Genomic DNA, 20909 nt, shown 5'->3' with positions numbered 1-20909 from the left:
CATATATACCACTTTTTCTTTATCCATTAAAGTGTTGAGCTCATGAATTGATTTCGTACTTTGTCTGTTGTGAGCCATGTTGCAATGAACATGGGAGTGCTTCTATTTCTTCCACATACCAATTTCATTTCCTTCAGATATATATACCCAGTAGTGGGATTGTTAGGTCATATGGTAGTTCTATTTTTTTTTTCAAGAACCTCCATAGTGTTTTCCACAATGATTGTACTAGTTTGTATTGCCTGTGTTGAAGATTTTAGAAAGATTTTCTAGATTATTATGGAAGAGCCACAGTTTACCTAATAAATTTTCAGATCATCTCTTTTCCAAGCCTGACTGATGGACAAGTCCCAGGACTCATAGAGCCTTACCAAGTCATATGTCTTATAGACATGTGCAAAATCTGAAAACACTTACAATGAAACTTCCCCTACTGACCCACTAGATTCAGAAACCGCTTAGGCTCAGAAGGCACCCAGAATTTAAAGGGAGCCTAAACCCAATCAGCCTCTCAAGAAAGACTCACCATCAGGCATGAGCTCCACCACCACGGTTGGGGAAGCGATGTTGGTGCAGCCAACTGGGGTGCCACAATATTTTTTACATTCTGAAAGGACACAGGCAATTTTTTCTGGGGAGAGACAAAGAATCATGTCAGCAAACACACATTGGGGGAATACTTCTAAAATTCACCTTCTTAAAACAAGGTGTCAAATATAACATTTCTGCCCAGGGCCTTGAAATGGATCCACAATAAGTGTAGATTGCAGTGAGCATCTCCATCCCAAGCTCCTATACTTCTTGCCCTGATATACTCGCAACCTCTGACTAGGGAGGAAGGATGGTTCTTAAGTAGAGGAAGATGGGGGAAAAAAAGAGGGATCGGGAAGTTAAGAACTTTAGAAGTGGTCCAGGGGTAGAGAAATGAGTATGGCCTGTGAGTCTGCCAGACACTATGCTTAGGGTGAGATGGGGAGAAAGCACTTCAGCTAACAGTAGTGATAATTACCTTGTTTTCTCCTGAAAAAGCACAGTGGTTTGTGGTTCCTAATTTTTAGGTTTATTTGAAACAGCTCTTAGATGTAGAGTCAAATGTCTAAATAACTGAAGAAATTTCCCCAATGACCGGATTGTTGAATACCACTTCCAAAATATGGGAAATCTGGGTTACGGATAAAAAGTAAATAGCCTTGGAGGGGAAGGAACAAAATCTAGAGCTTAGAAAGAATTCAAGAATGTGTATAGGATTCAGATCAAGAAACATTTGTTCAATACTTGCTATATGAATATCTCATTTAGTGCTGCCCTATATTCAACCATAGCACTATTTTGTAAACAAGTATGTATAACATTCATTAGAATATAAACTATTCAGTTAGTTATACAGCCTTCCCACAGTGTCCACGGAGGGAACTGGTTCCAGAACACTACTTGACACCCAGTGGATACAAAACCCTGCAGGTGCTCAAGTACCTTATATAGCATAGTATAGAATTTGCATAACACATGCATATCTTCCTGAATACTTTAAATAACCTCTACATTACTTATAATACCTAATATGATATCAATGCTGTGTAAACATTTATGGTAGTATGTTGAATAATAGCAAGGCAAAAATGCCTACACATGTTCAATAGAGATAAAATATTTTTCTGAATATTTTCAAATCATAGTTAGTTGAATGCATAGGCATGCAAGTCATGAATATAAAAGACCGACTGTATTTTTTTTTCATGAGACAAGCCTGGGGTGACTGTGGGGGCTATAATTGAGCACATGTTATTAAATGGAAGAGGCAAGTTGGATGCATATTGTGACTTTAAAAGATCTGAAAAATAAAATGAGAAAACAATTGCCAGCATAAGAAATCAGGGAACACAACCCCAAACGTCTTTGCCCTCAAGTTGCTCATTGTTGATTAGAGGGGAAAATGATGCTTGGTAATCATGGCCAGAAGAGGGCAGACTACAGGGAGCAGGAAGTTAGGGACTTTAGAAGTGATCCAGAGGTAGAGAAATGAGTATGGTCTGTAAGTCTCCCAGAAGGTATTACCTGTGTAGAGAATGCGGCTGATCATCCCTGGCATCACCATGAGGAACATGGGCAGCAGCTTCATGTACCCACAGAGGGTACAGCCGGCCTTCACGTGAGACATGTTCTTGACTGAGAGGCAGCGCTGCACAATCACCTGCCATGGAAAGCCCAGTGAGAAAGGGGTGCAGCCCAGAATTCCCATGACACCTTACAGTTATCCCAGCTGCCCCATCCTGGGTCCTTGGCCTGAGACTCCCATATAATAAGGGCTCAGCCATTCAAGACCATGAGGCCTCCCCTATGTTTCCCAGCCCCACAAGCCACTGATAGACAAAAATCTCTTCAGTGCCCTGGGAAAAATCTGTACATCTGCATATCCAGCTTGAGTACCTGATCTGTGCACCAGTACCACAAGGTGAGGATGGCCAGCCCAAAGATGAGCCCAGGCCATGGGAGGTCTCCCTTCAGGGGATCTCGGAAGATGTGGAAGGAGTCTTCTCTTGGAGTATAGCATTCTTCCTTGATGGTGGTGTTTCCATCAGAAATTAAGGTTGGAATGGCTTTCATATACTTTTCCATGAAGGCTTCATACCCTCCCACTTCATTGAAAGCTGGAAAACATTGGTACAAAAACAGTCTGAAATTTCCAACTCTTCAGAGATTTCATCTCTGGAGCCTGAGAATTTGAGAGGACACCACCACCAGAGAGAGCCCTTACTGTGTGGTCTTGGGCAAGTTATTTTCCCATTCTGTGTGTCAGCTTTCTCAACCCCTTGGGGGCTACTATGAGGATCCAAAGCAAAAACTGTGAGGATCCAAAGCAAAAACTGTGAGAGTGTTCTAAATCACAAACTTCTTTACAAAATGAAAGGTATTTCAGTAATTTAAAGGAAGTTCATAGTATTGGATCACATGCAAATACTTCTTCCCTCACTCCCTGTTGTTTGCCATGGTCCTTGGAACTCAGATCACAGGCTTATAGACTCTCAGTGACCAGTAGGAACCTGGACAGAGACCTACCACCTCTGGTCTCAGCAGTGTGATTCAATAACCAAGAAAATGAGGAATCTGGAACCCTGCCACCTTTCAGCTATGGGTTCTTTACAAGTCATTCCAGCCCTCACCTTGCTGACCCACAGGGTCTACTTGGGAGCTTTTATACCAAATGAAAGTGTTCATGGAAAACTGAACACTAGAGAGAACATAAGAGTCTTTGCAGGACACATAGAAGTTCTTGTGCACCTAAAAATGAAGTGCATTTTACGTCCTCTCTGAACAAGTGTCAATAGACACAGGTTTCCACTGTTGTCTTTAGGGTTTTCTAGGCAAGTAATACCTCAAGAAATGAGAGGGGCCCAACATTAAGTGGCCAATTTAGTTTTTTTTTTCAAAGAAGGGAATTGAGAGGAAAATTGTCACATACTGTCAACAACTCATGAAAGTGGACATTTAACTTCAAAATGTAAGGAACATATAAGCTAAAACTGAAAACACAAAACTTGGATATATTTAACTTAATGGGTATTAAGTCTCATCTTTTCATCTTTTTCCCCCCCCTCGATTTCTCTGCAGACAAGAGGCCCACAGTGGGGTCAACTGACTGAGGCTACCAAGGGAGAACAGGAGACCCAACCTGAGTCCTCCTGGGTGATGGCCAATGTGGGCTGGACCACTGCCCTTCAAAGGACACTGACTGCCCCAAACTTTCTTTGCCTGGCTCTGTATATCTTCCCCCACCCCCTCCTCAGCCTGCCCTTTCCCCGCTTTCCAAACCCAGTCAGGATAAAAGACCCCACCAGCATAATTGCTGTCTGTAAGGTGTCCGTGTAGATCACAGCTGCCAGGCCCCCTAAGCAGGCAAGAAGACAACATAGCTGACCTCAGGTGGAAGACAGCCTATCTACCTGCTTCCTCTTCCCATCACCCATCATGACCTCTACTTCTTACACACAATCTGAGAAGCAACCCCATCCCCAGTCACCAACCTGCCTTTCCTCCCCCCTCCCAAACTTTACAGTATTCTGCTATTTAAAAGTGTGTTCTCAACCTCTGCTTTTCACAGAAATGTTCTCAAGGCCTTAGGGAAAGGAGAATGTTTCTAAAGAACCTGATTTGACTATGTTAAGCCAAGGGATGGCTCAAAGGAGATGGCTGCTCTATAGTAAGAGAAAGCAGCTTCCAAGTGAAGGCAAAGAAGAACAAATTGCTGATAAGGAGATTCCTAGGAACATTACCAAATTGCCACATTTCGGAGGGCCACTTCTATGTCCATTCACTGTTTCTCAGACTATCTGAGTAACTTTAGTCCTCGAAGATATGGAGCCCCAATTCAGCTGTAAGTTTCATTGCTGCTCCTGACCTTCCCAAACTAGGCAAAGTATCACCTCTGCAACCCTTTCTCCCTCCTGCAGTAGCTCTCAGTCCCCAGAATATCAAATCCAAGGCCTTTTAATTATCAAACCTATGGCCCGCACTCACCCCCATTACTCCTCAGTGGCCACTCTCCTTCAGCCAAGTGCATCCTCTTGCTTACCTTGCCTCCACCTCATGGCCTACCATTCCTACCTCCATTCTCAGCTCGCACATTCTTGCACCTGAAACTCCTTTGATGTTCCCAATTTAGTCACATTGTTTCTACAATCTGCAGGGCCAAACTCTCCCTGAGGTCCTGTAAGAAGTTGCCCTATCCCAGCCTCTACTGGAGATTTCTGAGACCACTCAGGTAACTGTCGTGACCCCTTGCCCGCAAGGAAGACGCAACTCGGGAATCTTCTTTCAGCAGTTTATTCAGGCCCTTGATATTTCTTCTACTGATCCCTCGGATGCCCCTCCCAGCCTTAATATAGCATCTCAAGCCCCAATGTGAAGCTGCCACGTGGAACTTTCTCATAGGGTGCTGAAAAGCCAAGCGCCAACTCTCCCAAATAAGGAGTTGTTTGTCACAAACCACAGTGGAGCCAGCGCCATCTTGTAATGGCGACCATAATCTGCATAAGAGGCAGAGGCGGCTCACCACAGGTAACTACTAGTAGATACCCAGAAAATGCCCATTCTCAAACTGTTTCCTGGGTGTATCACTCTTCTTCAAGAAATGCCTAATACTGAGCTGAACTTGAGATGCCGGTTCACTTGAACAGACTCACCTGTGATTGTTTAAAGCCCAGTAATTGCTAATAAGAGAAAGATGGCCAGGTATATATCCAGGCCCAAAGCCAGATTGATGAGTATGGCTCCAGCAAAGATGGATGCCTAGAAGAAGAGGAGAGGCAGGTTAGAAGTGACATAAGCCAGTTAGCCACAGAGTGCATACTGTATTCCCATGTTTCCAAACTAGCTTTATTCAGGATGATAATTTGTATTACAGAAAAAGGATTCCATGGTTAAAAATGTCTGGAAAATGCTAAATTAAAAAGGTTAAGGCAATTACTTTGCCACACAACTTCTTTGAATCTTTAGTATAAACCATCCTCTATGAAGGTGAACATGAGCACAGAACACAAACTTCATCAACTTATTTAACTTTGAAACTTTTTTTTGCCAAGGAGTAACTATTAACACCTTGATGTTCCTCTTAATCCACCTGTAGACTGCTGCTCTTAGCTATTATCCATAATTTACACCTCAATGTACACAAGTCTGTCAGCTCTAGTCCCAAACACAAGTTTTAGTGCCAAAGAATCCATGAGTGGAAATCCCAACCCCAACCGAAGAATGAAGAGAACTTTAGAAAGATTATAATTTTATGTTTCTGACACAGAAGTGTAAGGATTTTGGCTGAGGAAATGTACAGGACAGCATTTCTCTAAAACTTCTGGGAGGTAATAGGAACCCTGTTTCCCACATTTGGAATATTCTGCATTTTCCCCCAGGGACTAGTAAGGTAACTAATTCATGTGCAATGCCTAGCTGCTGTGGCAATGCCCTGCGTGTGGAGGCTCTGTGCTAGACTCCTATCAGCCTCAACTTTGATCTCAGGCACTCAGCTCCTGGGAATAAAGGAACTTTCTTGTTTCACCAAGCTCTGCTGTGCATGAACCTGTCGACATAACAGTAACTTTAAACAATGGACTTTCTTGAGAGCTACACAAAGCTCCTAACATTCACATTGCAATTATAGTATGTAACTTGAGAAATAAGCTGCATAATGTAGCTATCTCTGTATCCTGCCTAATGACACAATGAACAATAATGTACTATTGATGCCAATGATCTAATGTAACCTATTGATATAAATAAGGCTGGCAGTTTGGAAAAGGGCATTCTGCCATTCTGCCTCTGCATCTTGTCTCTGTGTCTCCTTTTTTATTTTCCCTACACAGAAGGAGTTCATCTTCACTCACACTTTAAGGGAAATTGTTCCCTTTTTGCTCCTGAACTCAGTATATTCTTGGTGCGGTTCTTCCATGACTTCTTTCTCCTTGTGTCTCTCAGCCCTCTCATAATTAGCCTTCTACCTGGCTGGATAATATAAAACAGCAGAGGGTGTGAGGGTCAACCAAAATTAATTTTCATGCATCTCCAAAACACTGCACTACCAGGAAAGATTAATATTAAGGAATGATCGTGATGAATCTTTTCAAATATTTACATAAAGAATAAAGTTGTTTTTCCATAGATGAAGATGAGTGAGATGTTTTATTGCACAAATCATTTCAGGGCATGCAAAATGGCCCAGCCAGAGTCCTGGAGAACAGGTCAATAGAGTTGGACTCAATTCTCTTAGTCTCATCTCATATCTCTCCCCCTCTACTGCAGCTCCTCAGTTCCCCCTGGTGGCCAAGATGCCCCACAACACCCTCCTGTTCCTCTGCTAGATTTGAATGTCCAAATGTTCCCGTGTTGAAAACTTAATCCCCAAATCCTTATGTTGATGATATTTAAAGATGGGGTGTTTGAGGGCTGGGGCTGTAGCTCAGTGGCAGAGCACTTGTCTGGCATGCGTGAGGCACTGGGTTTGATCCTCAGCACCACATAAAAATAAACAAATAAAATTAAGGCCTTCTGTCCATCTACAACTACAAAAAAAAAAAAAAAAAGATGGGGCATTTGGGAGGTAATTAGGCTTAGATAACACAGCAAGGTCAGGAGCTTCATAATGGACTTTATAAGAAGAAGACAGACCCCAGTTTTTAAGCTCCTTATCACCATATGATCCACAAGTTAGGCACAGTAAGGAAGCCCTCACCAGATGCCAGTGCTGTGCCCTTGGACTTCCCAGTTTCCAAAACTATAAGAAATTGATCTTTATAAATTATGCAATCTCAGGTATCCTGTTATAGTAACATAAAACATCCTAAGACACCCTCTTAATGGAATCTCTTCACTACTGTCTCTCTTATTTGGCTCTATTATTTGGTCTAATGTCAATTTCATGCTTACTTGTTAATGTTTGAGCCCTGGAGAATGAATTAACCCCAACACCTAAGATGGGCTTCTGAGGGCCCCATGACTTAGCTCCAGTCCTCCCAGATCTTCCCTGAAGATTCTCATTCCAGAGATCTAATGCCATCATCATTCTTGGTGAAGGAGGATAGGCAGAGCTAGGAGGTTGGAAGAGAGAGTGTGATTTAGAAAGAGACCCCTTCACTGGAAGCTGGTGGTCAGAGGACCTGAGTTTTAGATATCACCACTGAGTAACCTTAGGCAAAACATTTTGCTTTTCCACTTCTCAGTGTCTTCATCTTTAAAGCAGGAAGTCCTGACTCCAGGTGCTTGTCTCAGGGGCTAGAAATGGGAAAAGCCTGCAGCCAAGAAAAGCATTCCCCAGCCAGGTCCTGGATGGATTCATCCTGCCCTCTGCAGCAGCCCAAGAGGAGGAAAGAACCCCTGCTGTACTCTATGCTTGCTAAATGCAAATGACCATTTTTTCCTGACTGCACATGAAGCCACTTGAAATTGTGTGAATACTCATAATGTCATCCCATGCCTCCAAACAGTTACACAAAGTTATACAAATTAAAAGGGCCCCATTCATGATTACAACAGGATGCTGTCAAATTCATACACTTTTGATTTGGTGGAATAACTAACAAACACAAATGAGTTATAAAAAGAGTTCAAGGCTGCTACTATTTCCTTAGAAATGCCCACAATTGGCTTATTTTCCAAGGAAAGGTAATTTTTAGTGTTTTATGATAACATGTCATGGTAGACTGTGATTCTCTCATTAATATTTGCTTTACTGTCAACAGGCACAGATAAGTATTACACAACCCCAAGATAATTCTATAAATGAAGTTTATAAAGACTTGAGATGTTGATCTCATATAAATCTTGTTTTATGACATTCTATTTCCGTCTAGTACAGATAAAGAATTCTAAGCAAATCTCCCTGGCAAATAAATTCTTCCTCCCATGAGTCATTCCTACCTCCAAGATAAATTCTGCCCTTGAAACCCCAAATGCCAGCAGAAATGACTGGGGATATGATAGCTGAGTTTATGAAAGTGACTGTATCTGAGTGAATTCACTTTAGCCTGGGGTTTCTGGCATTAGTCTTTGGGTCTCTCTCAATGAACCAATTTTTCCTTCTTCACTGCTGGATTGTTGTTGTTGTTTTAAAATACCTTTATTTTATTTATTTATTTTTATGTGGTGCAGAGGATCAAAACCAGTGCCTTGCACATGCTAGGCAAGTGCTGTGCCACTGAACCACAACCCCAGCCCCTGGCTTTTTTTTTTCTTTCTCCCTTCAATTATAGGGAATTTTATAGTTTACTAAAGGCTTTCAGATGCACCTGTTATTTTGATCCTTAAAACAACATTGAAAAGTAAAGAATCACTTTTCTGTAACATTTTCTGCTAAGTCATTTTAACCAATTTTTTAAATTGACTTTAAAACAAAATTTTGAATAAAATAATGTGTGTGGTTTTAAAACAAACAGCATAGAAAGTTATATATTGAAAAGTAAAATGTTAAATGCTGAAAAATCATCACTCTTCCCAAAGGCAAACACTGTTGAGAGTTTTTTGTCTACTAGTTATTTTTAAATAGTTTGCTAAAACTTAGATATCAACAGTTATGTTCTCCATCCCCTAAAAGTAATGATGCTGAAGTTAAAAATCGAAAAATGTGTAAAATTTTTGCTAAGAGCAGGGGAAAATGAAACAAAATGGTGCGGGTACTTTTTGTGTGTGTATGTGTATGAGGTGTTTGCTGGGGATCAAAACCTGGGCCTTGCACTAGCTAAAAAGTGCTCTGTTTCTGACTAAATCCCAGCCAGTGTGCACATTCTGATTGAAATTTTATAATAAAAGAATACACAAAATATATAAAAGATTGAAATATGGAAATGAAAATGTTTGTATTAGTTAGAGGATTATCGATGTTTCTTCACCCTAAGATTTTCTTAAATGCCTTGAAGTTTCAAAAGTAGAGCAGAATTTTTAAAATGTTCTTTAAGGATAAATGTGTGTGGGGGGGTATAGCAAAAATATAAAAATAAAGATGGGAGGCTGGGGTTGTGGCTCAGTAGTAGAGGGCTTGCCTCCCAGGCATGGGGCACTGGGTTCAATCCTCAGCACCACATAAATAAATAAAATATTGTGTCCATCTACAACTAAAAAAAATAAGAAATAAAGATGGTAAGAATACATATGAAGTTAAAGTTAGCATTTACCTTTTAGGAAGGAGGGAACTAGGATCAAGAGGAAGTACAGAGAAAAGGGTGCAGATACATTATGTTTTGTTTCTTTTTAAAAATGTTAAATTGTGTTAGTTGTGTTGGCACACACTTGTAATCTCAGTGACTCAGAGAATTGCAAATTCAAAGCCAGTTTCATCAATTTAACAAGACTTTGTCTCAAAATAAAAAGAAGAGCTAAGAGCAGGGGAGGAAGATGTAGCCCAGTGGTAATGCTCCCTTTATTCTTTGTTCTTTTCTGTATGTTTTAAATATTTCATTGAATTATTTTTATTTAGAAAAGCAGGGGACTGTATAGGAAATACACCAAGATAGTGGTATAATAGCCCTGAGAATAATGGTGATAATAGCACCAGGAAAAACTTTGCTGTCTACCTCAAATTACATGCATGCCAGATTTCTGTCTTCTTAAAACATTCCTCACAAGTCTCTGGTTATTCCCTGTCTGTACATGGATCTCACAAGGCCTTCTCTCCTCTCTTCTTATCTATCATAAACCATCTGTGCGCGTGCGCGCGCGCGCACACACACACACACCATTCACTTATCGTGTAATTCATAAAACTGAGGCTTTATCTCAAGTGATCATGCTTATCTGAATAATATATAGCTTTGATATAAAAGGAGTTTTCTATAATCCTCTGTTTTACAGTAATCATCCCAAATTGCTCCTTTCCTAAACTACTGTTAAATGCCTTAAGAAAAAGAGGGATAGAGAAAAAGAGAAAGAAGGAAGGGAAGGAGGAAAAATGAAAGGAAGAAGGAAAGGAAAGAAGCAAGCAAAGAAAAAAGGGAGAGAGATGGAAATTTCCCTGATGTTGCTAAAACAAAATCAACTCAAAGTGAAATAGAAAAGTATGGTCCTCTAGGTTCAAGGATTGGCAATTTTTTTCCATAAAGTCAGGTAAGAAACATTTTCAGCTTTGCAAGCCATACCATCATTCCAACTCTACAGGTAAAATCTGAAAGCATCATAGACAACAAGAAAATGTTATTTACCCAAGCAAATAGTAGGTTGGTTTCTCCCAAGGGCTTTGAAAGTTTAGTTGATCAGTTTCCATGGGACTCTTAGGAAACAATAAAAATTCAGACCCCAGCTAGAAAATCTTTAAGAGAACCGAGTCTCTGATTTTGGTGAGTCTTGTAGGTTGTTTGGCTTCAGTGCAGAGGTTTTTGGGATGCTGTGATTTGATATGTGTGTTTGCTGTCCATTCTGGTTCTAAGATGTATCTGAGCACCCAATAAATCCTACCTGGCAATGAGGTTTCAGATACAGAAGCATTATTATTCAAATTTCTCTTTCCATTTGTGAAAGTGAATAGCCCAGGTAATAAGCATTCAAATCTTAAGCAAAAGCCAAAGTTTTTTACCCAAGGATCCCAAATGGACAGCAGAGTCACTGTTAAAGTTTATTGCAGTCATGATCTGTGATAATAGCCACGGGAAATACAAACAAGGACATTCAGTTATCACGTGTAATTCATAAAATCTGATGCTTTATCTCAAGTGATTGCACACATTTGAATAAGATGCACCATGCCAGGAAACCTTACAGAACAAAATGCTTCTCAGAGCTTGATAAGGCAGGTGCTCAAAGGAACCAATAAAATGGAGGAATTCATAGAGAGAGAATCAGTTCAGGGTCTCTGAGCTGGAAAGAATATAACCTCAAGATGGCAGCCATAGCAAAGGCTCCTCGCCACCATTACCCACACACCTGTAATATGCTTTGCTGTCTACCTCAAATTACATGCATGCCAGATTTCTGTCTTCTTAAAACATTCCTCACAAGTCTCTGGTTATTCCCTGTCTGTACATCGATTTCACAAGGCCTTCTCTCCTCTCTTCTTATCTATCATAAACCACATGTGCGCGTGCACACACACACACACACACACATACACACACAGATTGGTTAATCTATGTTTGTCATACACACTATACTTACCTAGTCACTTTTTAACTAATAGTTCTTTTCTTTTATCCATGATCCCTGCACTCCTGTGTACTGGGCTCCTAGCAGATACAATTGACATCAATGTATTTCTTTTGTTTTCATGTCTGAATTCTGTGTATGTATTTCTTTATAAAATTTCAAGTTCTACACCCCATGGTAAACCTGAAGCCAGCCAAATGTACAGCCAAAGCCTTGTCTCTCTCCACACACCTCCCTCCTTCAGGACATCCAGACACCCAGCGTACAATTGATGTTCTTCACAGTCCTTTCGGATCCTTCTCTCACCAACTCGTTTATATTATGAGATTCATTTAACTGCTTCCCTTAATTTTTCATGCAGTCTTAAGTTTTAATGCTCTCTGTACTGGAGGAATGAAAGAAAGAAGACACATAAGGTCAAAATATTTATATTAGTGTCAGGAAACCTGCTTCTCATCCTGGTTCTGCTCCTCTTTAACCCCCCAAAGTCTCTTTCCCTCCCTAAACCTCATTTGACCATATATAAAATGAGAGCTTAGAACATACTACTAGCTGATTTATCCCATTTCATCATTCTATACCTTCATCTTACCTAAGCATAAGACAAAAGTGTGAAACCACAGACTTTGACACTAGAGGGACCCAGATTTCAATCCTGCCTTTGCCTTATGCTAGCTGGGGAAAATTACCTAACTTCACTGAGCCTTCATTTTCTCTTCCATAAAGTGAAAAGTAAAAACAGAAACTTTTACGCGTGCCATTCACTTATGAGAACAAGAGATAATGGAAGTAAAGCCCCTGACACTGAAAATACTGGCACTGAGTGGAACTATCATCCTACTTAAACATTTGTCAAGCGATCATGTTTGGGCAATGGATGGAACAAGTATGATGTTTATTAGGGCCTCTAGTAGGGAGTACAAGAAATCATACAGAGAGGCAGCAGACAATGCCATATATGATTCAAAAGCAAAATTTAGAAAAAGCTGATGCTAGGAAACATTCCTCATCAAGATCTGAGCAGGAAGAAGATGCCCCTCACCTACCTGGGGACTCTCAATCCAAGGAGGTTTAATCAGTAACCTGAAAAATAGGTGGGGTGACAGGGAAGGCAGGAAGAGAGGTTGGCCATTTATTTATATGACTACCTCTACAGCTCCAAGGGCAAAGAGTGCCCTTTCCCTGGCAACTGCAGTCAACCGACTTTCACCAGCTTGAACTGTGGACTTGGAGAATGTTTGCCTCTGAAAAGGGGAAACCCAGAGGGAGGAGGAAGATGGCGGCGAAGGGAGTGCATCACCCCCGTGTGCCGCGTCACTGTGCGGGAGTATGACGAGTTAAAACAGCTGAAGGCTGTCTTGTTGGGAATTTCCAGCGAAACTGAGGTGCTCCAGAGTCTAGTGGAGAGATTTTCATCGCGGCATGCTACAGGGACACTGCTGCATCGATGTTCATAGCAGCACAATTCACAATAGCTAGACTGTGGAACCAACCTAGATGCCCTTCAATAGATGAATGGATAAAAAAATGTGGCATTTATACACAATGGAGTATTACTCTGCATTAAAAAATGACAAAATCATAGAATTTGGAGGGAAATGGATGGCATTAGAGCAGATTATGCTAAGCGAAGCTAGCCAATCCCTAAAAAACAAATGCCAAATGTCTTCTTTGATATAAGGGGAGTAACTAAGGACAGAGTAGGGACGAAGAGCATAAGAAGATTAACATTAAACAGGGATGAGAGGTGGGAGGGAAAGGGAGAGAGAAGGGAAATTGCATGGAAATGGAAGGTGATCCTCAGGGTTATACAAAATTACATACAAGAGGAAGTGAGGGGTAAGGGAAGAATAATACAAGTGGAAGAAATTATTTACAGTAGAGGGGGTAGAGAGAGAAGAGGGGAGGGGAAGGGAAGGGAGGCGGGATAGTAGAGGATAGGAAAGGCAGCAGAATACAACAGACACTAGAATGGCAATGTGTAAATCAATAGAAGTGTAACTGATGTGATTCAGCAATCTGTATACAGGGTAAAAATTAGAGTTCATAACCCACTTGAATCAAACTGTGAAATATGATTTGTCAAGAACTATGTAATGTTTTGAACAACCAACAATAAAAAAAGAAAAGGGGAAACCCATTACCCTTCTCTATGTGCTCAAGAGACAGGTACCACCTCACAAACTGAAATCTAAGGGACAGTTCCGTCACCAGCTTCCTGCTACTTTTAGAGTGAACTTCCCACCCTCCTGCTTATCTACAGTAAAAGCTCACTTCAATTTCAACCCATCTCAGATATTAGCCAGGGCAGATCTTTTACAAAATTCTAAAACTGGTTTAATCTCTCCTTTGGCGTTGGATAAGGTAGAATTTAAAAAAGAAAAAAGGAGAAAAACTTGCTATAGCAAATCACATGCTTTTTTGATAGAGCAATAAGTACGTTGTATCTGCTGGAAAGGGGAAAGCTAGAGCCACTCCTAGGTGATATCAGAAAATGCCAATTCTCTCTCTGCCCTGCTGAAGTCTCTCTCAATCAGTTGTGTTTACCATCGTCTCTTACATTTCAGTAATTTTATGCTTTCAAATGAATTCACTGAATCCTCACTACCCACCTCTCAGTGAGGTCGACAAGGCAATTATTATTTCCAGTTTCCTCATGAAGAAGGGACATTTAAAGAGTTTATGCCAGTTGCTCCCAGATCACCTGTGAGTGAGCAATGAATGGACCAGGAGTCCAGTTTCCTCTGATTATACTGCTAGATGGTTTGTCACCAAGGTCCTACTGGTCCTATTTTCATTCTCTTATTCTTTATTATTCACCCACTGACCCACCCTTACTTCCTTCTTTTTGTTTTTTCTCTTCTTTCTTCCTTCCTTCCACTATTATTTTAATCTTTATCAGGTAATTACTTTGGAGATAGAAAAATGCCAAGCAAAACGTGTAAGCAAGTTTTCCTATCTTTTTTGGACTGTCAGTATCTTAGAATTCAGAGGTTTCTGAGGTTGGTTGGGAAGAGTTGCTTTGTTTTTTTTTTTTTAAAGAGAGAGTGAGAGAGGAGAGAGGGAGAGAGAGAGAGAGAGAGAGAGAGAGAGAGAGAGAGAGAGAGAGAGAGAATTTTTAATATTTATTTTTTAGTTCTCGGCGGACACAACATCTTTGTTGGTATATGGTGCTGAGGATCGAACCCGGGCCGCACGCATGCCAGGTGAGCGCGCTACCGCTTGAGCCACATCCCCAGCTCCATGCTTTGTTTTATTTTTGGATTTTTGCTTGGTTTTGTTTTACCTTCATGATGAATGGACTTGAACACTTCCAAGAAAGGAAAAGTGAAGTGAGGAAGGAAGAGGAGGCTTGTTCCGGTAGGCCCGTCAAAAGATCTTCCCAGCTTTCAAATGTGCCCAGTGGCCAGCCAATCCCTGAGAAATCTCAAACTGGAGCCTGCAGTTCTAGGCTGGCAGGGAGGGTAGCTTAAAGGGCCACTACTGGGAGCATCCCAGTGGTTGGATTTAGAGAGAATAAAAGTCCCCCAGAGGTTTAGCAATGAAAGGTCCAGGGAACTGATTCCAAGTGAATACTAGGAGCCTCATGCAGTTAAAAGGACAGTGAACTAAGGTACACAGAGCTGGTTTTTATTCCTGATACAGGATTCTGAGAAGTACTTTACATCTCCAGGTTTTTTCATTCCCCTTTTGCAAAGGATTGCATATCTCTTCTTCAAAACTCATGTAAAACTTAGTCCTCAAAACCATGTGATAGTATTTGATATTATTTGGAGGTGGAGCCTTTGGGAGGAAATTGGGATAAGATAAGGTCATCAGGGCCAGCCCCTGTGACCAGGGAAGGGAGATATGAGCTAACATACACTTACTCTGTCTTGTTCTGTTAAAGTCTTCATCAAATGAAGGCCTTTTGATATTAGGCTTTCCAGTCTCCAGATACATGAGAAGACAAGTAAACTTCTATTTTTATAATTGACCAAGTCTGTGGTATTCAGTTATAGCACAGAAAATAGAACTATCAATTAACAAAGAATGTCACTGTTCCCTTTCAAAATTGGTATTGACTGTCTATGTTGAACAGCCTCAGAAATATCACATGGAGTCAGATTTTAACCTGATAGGACACAAATTTTTATGGTTGCCTCAGGTTGAGACCAGTCATTAGATGTCCTTAACTTCCCCCTTTTTTTAAATTGAGTAATAAATATTTAACATGTTTATCCTGTAAACCATGATGTTTTGAAATGGGTGTACATTACTTAATGGTTCAATAGAGTCAGTTCACATATGTATTACCTCCCAATATGTGTTTATGTGAGAACAGTTAAAGTCAGCTTTCTTAGCAATTCTCAAGTATATACAACATGTTATCATTGACTGTGGTCACCATGTTGTACAGTAGATCTCTTGAACTTATTTCTCCAGTTACCTGAACTTTTCCATCCTTAGACCAAGATTACCCCTCCCCATCAGCCTCTGGTAACATTATTTTTCAGATTAGGTGGTTTTATTTTTCTGTGTTCAGCTTATTTCACTTAACATAATATCCTCCAGGTTCATCATATTGTCACAATAAAAAGTTTTTTTCATTATTTAAAGAGCTAAATAGAATGCATTCTGCTGTCATATATAAATAAAAAAATTAAAATAGAACTAAATAGTACTTTATTGTGTGTACATATACCACATTTACTGTACCCATTCATTTGTTGATGGGCACTTAGGTTGATTCCATGTCTTGACTATTGTGAATCATGCTGCAATTAGTGTGGGAGTGCAGGTATTTTTTTTTGACATATTTATTTCATTTCCTTTGAATGTATACCCAGAAGTGGAATTGCTGAATCATATGGCATTTTAATTCTTTAACTCCATCTTTGTCTTCTAATAAGAACAGCTTCCACTGAAACTTTGTAAACCTGCTTTGTTTCCAACCTGTGCCACAGTGGGGAACAAGGAGTTCCACTAAACTTCACTGGCTCTTTGATGCATGAAACAGGATTTTGCCCTGAGCAGCAAGAAAGCTTATGGAACCAAGTTCATAGAGACACATAGAGCTGCCTCTTGGTGAATGACAGTGGGCAGCTTCTGAGGCAGCCAGGGACCAGTCCACAGTGCAGTGTACTCACCGAGATCTTGGAAAATATGTAGAGCAGCAGGGACAGAACGGAAAGGTAAATCTAGATCCGCTTGCCTCCAAACCTCTTCCGCAGGTACTCTGGCATTGTCACTACCTGCAAGGAATGCAAGAGAGGTCATCACCAGCTAGAGTGACCAGAGAGCCCAGAGAACACAGAAAAAATGAGAGCCATCTTGGTGTTAGAGTCATAATAGTATGGTCAAGGATTCATTGTCCTTGTTGGCCTGGGAAGTCTTCAGAGTGGCCAGATGACCATAGACATTCAGCCATTTGCTCATTTCAATCTCACCTGACCTACCACTATAGGAGTAGCTAGGCATTATCCCAGAACATAGAAAGTGCCAAATAAACACCTGTTTTTGAATGAATACATAACTGGACTCAACTAAGGAAGCAGATCCTTGTCCTGGAGAGGAGGGGAAATGTATATAGATATATCTATATATAGAGAGCTATATTCCTCTATAGAGCATCTACTGAAAACAAGTCATAGGCAGATATATTCCTATATGGAGCACCTACTGAAAAACAAGACATCATAACATTGATGGCATCTTGCCAGTGTACTAAACTAGTAAACTAGGCTGGATGTGATCTACAACATGCTCTTCACATAGGCAGTGCCAAGGATTATAGCTATAAGTCTGCTCAAATGTTCTCTCAGTTCCTTCCTGCAAATTCTAATCACACCTCTGCCCTAAGATCGTTGTCCTCTGGGACAAAACATGTGTTACCATCAATCTGTGAGTCTCCAGAAGATGTAGTACCGTCCCTATTTTCCCCACATTTACACAAAGGAGGTGCTCAGTATATCTCACTGAACAGGTGATACTAAAGATACCCTATGTAAAATGTCAGAGAGACTCAATCAGGATACCAAGCATGCATTTGATAGTTGCTGCATGCTCAGCAAATAAGAACTACTGATATACATGAATAAAGAGAAAACTCAGTTCTTTTTCTCAATCTGTTTCCTTTCTAGAGTCAGAAACTTGACATAGTTGTACATCAAGAGCAAATGCATGGCCAGGTAGTACAGGGACACACCCAGAGTGAGGGAGCAGGATGTTTCAGACGAGTTCAATTAGTGTGGTATTTCTTAGGAAACCTTCTCAGAGGGAAGAGTCATGAGTCTTAACAGAAAAGAGCCAGGGGTGCTGTTCAGTGCCACAACAGAAAGCCAGGAAATATTTTACAATCTAGAACTAAAAGCAAACACAGGTTATCTTTGCCATTTATTCCACTGAGTCTCCTCTGTCCCCCAGAAGAATCAAAGTCACATATATATTTGTCACCAGGAAATGGAATAACAGAGTGGGTACTTTCCCCAGCCTTGATGTAAATGGGAACAAACACCCAGTCCAGCACAACCACAAAAACAGGGCCTGAAACCAAAACAAGAGGTGGCTTCAAATCAGGAGGAAACTTAACCCATCTCTACTTACCTGAAGGACCCTTCAGCTGCTGCAAAAAACTCCCCCATCCCTTTCTTTTTTGGATTGAAGAGCAACACTTAGGTGGCCATTAGAGACTGTAGGATGCCTTAGTTTCCCAATTGGCCCAAAGAAACAGAAACTGCGCAACAGCAGAGGGAGCCCAGGAAGCTATTGCTATCATCACAGCCCTGGGCTCCAGCCAAAGGACTGAGATCTCCTTTGACTCTTCCCTATATTACACGGGGATAAAATACCATCTAGAGAATAATAATAATATATGGTGCAATGAGTTGACATCATTACTCTAAGTACATGTATGAAGACATGAATGGTGTGAAAATACTTTGTGTACAATCAGTGACTTGAAAATTGTGCTCTATATGTGTTTTATATATATATATATATATATATATATGCATTCTGACATCATGTATAACAAATTAGAATAGATAAATAAATTAATAAAAAAGAGAATAATAATAATTGGGGATAAGCATTTCCAAACTTGTAACATGGTTAGAAAGGTCTGGGACCTCATCTTTTTAACACCAAAGGGAAAGAGAAAAAATATTCTTACTATCCTTCAGTGTATCTCTCATGCTACTCTGGTGGAAGGAAAGCAGAACGCCTGGGCTCCTAAAACCATGCTCCTCCATCTGCATCCCAGGATGGCTCTGAGCAGTTGGGTTCTATCTCAATCTGCTCTGGACACAGACTGACCTGGCTAAGTGCTAAGGTTCTGCTATAGTTTGGTTATTGTTTAGCATCTCCCCTAAAGGTTCATGTATTAGAGGCTTAGTCCTCAGCATGGTGGAGGTGGTGGAACATAATATGAGGTGGAGCATAGTATAAAGTTCTTAGGTCACTGTGGGTGCTGCTCATGGAATAGATTAAGGTAGTTCTGGAGTGACCCCTTGGTAGTTATAGAAAGTGTTATAAATGCCTGACTCTGGCCCCACCCATCTCTCTGACTTCTTATTTTGGGTGATATTACCTCTCACACAATGCTGCTATTGTCTTCCACCAGGAGATGCCACAGTCAAGTGGGTCCCTTACAAGGACCTGTAACATGCTGCTTGGACTTTTGACTTTCAAAACCATGAGCTGAATAAACCCCATCTTCATAAACTTAGCTTACATTTGGTATTTCATAATAGTAACTCAAACAGTACAGGTTCTTTTCCACTTCTACAACACAGTAACACTGATGCTACTTACATTCCATTCAAAAGCCCCAGTGGTGATCCCTGAAGCTGCTCCAGTCCCAGCCAGCCCCATAAAACGGTAACTTCCAATGTTATTGGCGAAGAGAGAGGCTCCAACCTAGAAACATAAAGATAAAGTCAGGAGAGAAGTCAGGAGCAACCCAGTGACATGATTCATTTTCTTCTCTGTAATTTCCTCCCCCATCCCTTCTGAATTTGAGATTATAGACTTTATCTAAAATTTCTCCATCTTGACCTTGCTTGTGACTAAGAAGCCCTCTTCATCCACTGATGGGGTGAGAAAGGCTGTTATAAACATTTATACAGTTTTACTGCCACTATGCTTGAGAATCTGTGTCAGACCAAACGAAGCAGGTTTGATTGAATGGTAATTGGGAAAATAACATAATGTCATACCACAAAAGGCAAAAGACCATGTGTTTCCTTTTCCCTTTAGAAAATTTGTGATCACATTTGACTGCCTACATTTCCTGTCCAACAAGGTTGGCAAAAGAGAAGATAGAGAAATTAGAGAATTTTAGGCTAGGGAATAGCTCAGTTGCTAGAGTGCTTGCTTCACATGCACAAGGCCCTGGGTTCAATCCCCAGCACCACAAAAAGAAAGAAAGAAAGAAAGAAAGAAAGAAAGAAGGAAGGAAGGAAGGAAGGAAGGAAGGAAGGAAGGAAGGAAGGAAGGAAGGAAAGAAAGAAAGAAAGAAAGAAAGAAAGAAAGAAAGAAAGAAAGAAAGAGAAAGAAAGAGAGAGTGAAATTAGAGAATCTTGCAGAATTTGATGGATCCACGCATATCAGCTTGAGGCCCTTTTGTAACACCTTCTAAGAGATGGTTAGGTGCATACACACATCTAACAAGAACTCCCCACTTTTCCAGACAGCTGAATCTATGGTGGAACATTTAATTTTTTTTAAATTAAGACCCTCTTTACCTTGAGCTGAAACCTACCAATGTCCTACTTTCACCCTAGTGATACGGAACAAATCTCTCTTCCACAAGTTCTTACTATATCTAAAGACAGAGGTAATACACTCTGCTCTTATTCCCCAATCCAAACTTCCTCTTATTGTATGTCTGCTTCTCCTTGGCCATGGACTTGAATCTCATCACTCTGTTCTTCTCTGCTTCCCTTAGCTCCATCTTTCTCCCCAAGTGGGTCTCAAAACCAAGTAGATTAATCTAGACATGAGCTGTCCAGAATGAGACAGGATGCCCTTCTTGCCTTTCCATCTGGCTTTAACATCCTCCAGCACCAACTTCTTTTTTAAAGTTTCATGATTCTTGGCAGTACTGAAGATTGAGCCAGTTCCTCTAATTTCTAGCACTATTGGAGGATCAGCCTGTAGATTATTCGGAAAATTTAACAAGACCATTTTTTTTCTCCCAACACTTGTGGGGAGAAATGATTTGCCTGGACATTTTCTTTTGTGATTTAATTATTTTTCCCTTTAGATAAGGCTCACAGGAAGCCATCCAACTAGTGGGATTGCATCTATCT

General features: G+C 40.6%; 1 pseudogene; it reads right to left on the bottom strand.

The window, feature by feature from the left end:
* The window catches only part of LOC101956332 (sodium/glucose cotransporter 1-like), a 54509-nt pseudogene extending 35000 nt beyond the window's left edge, over window positions 1-19509 (bottom strand).
* Between the last annotated feature and the right edge of the window lie 1400 nt (window positions 19510-20909).

This window comes from Ictidomys tridecemlineatus, chromosome 2 (genome assembly GCF_052094955.1).
Source record: "Ictidomys tridecemlineatus isolate mIctTri1 chromosome 2, mIctTri1.hap1, whole genome shotgun sequence".
Classification (NCBI taxonomy): domain Eukaryota; kingdom Metazoa; phylum Chordata; class Mammalia; order Rodentia; family Sciuridae; genus Ictidomys; species Ictidomys tridecemlineatus.
This window is presented reverse-complemented; position numbering and strand designations above follow the sequence as displayed.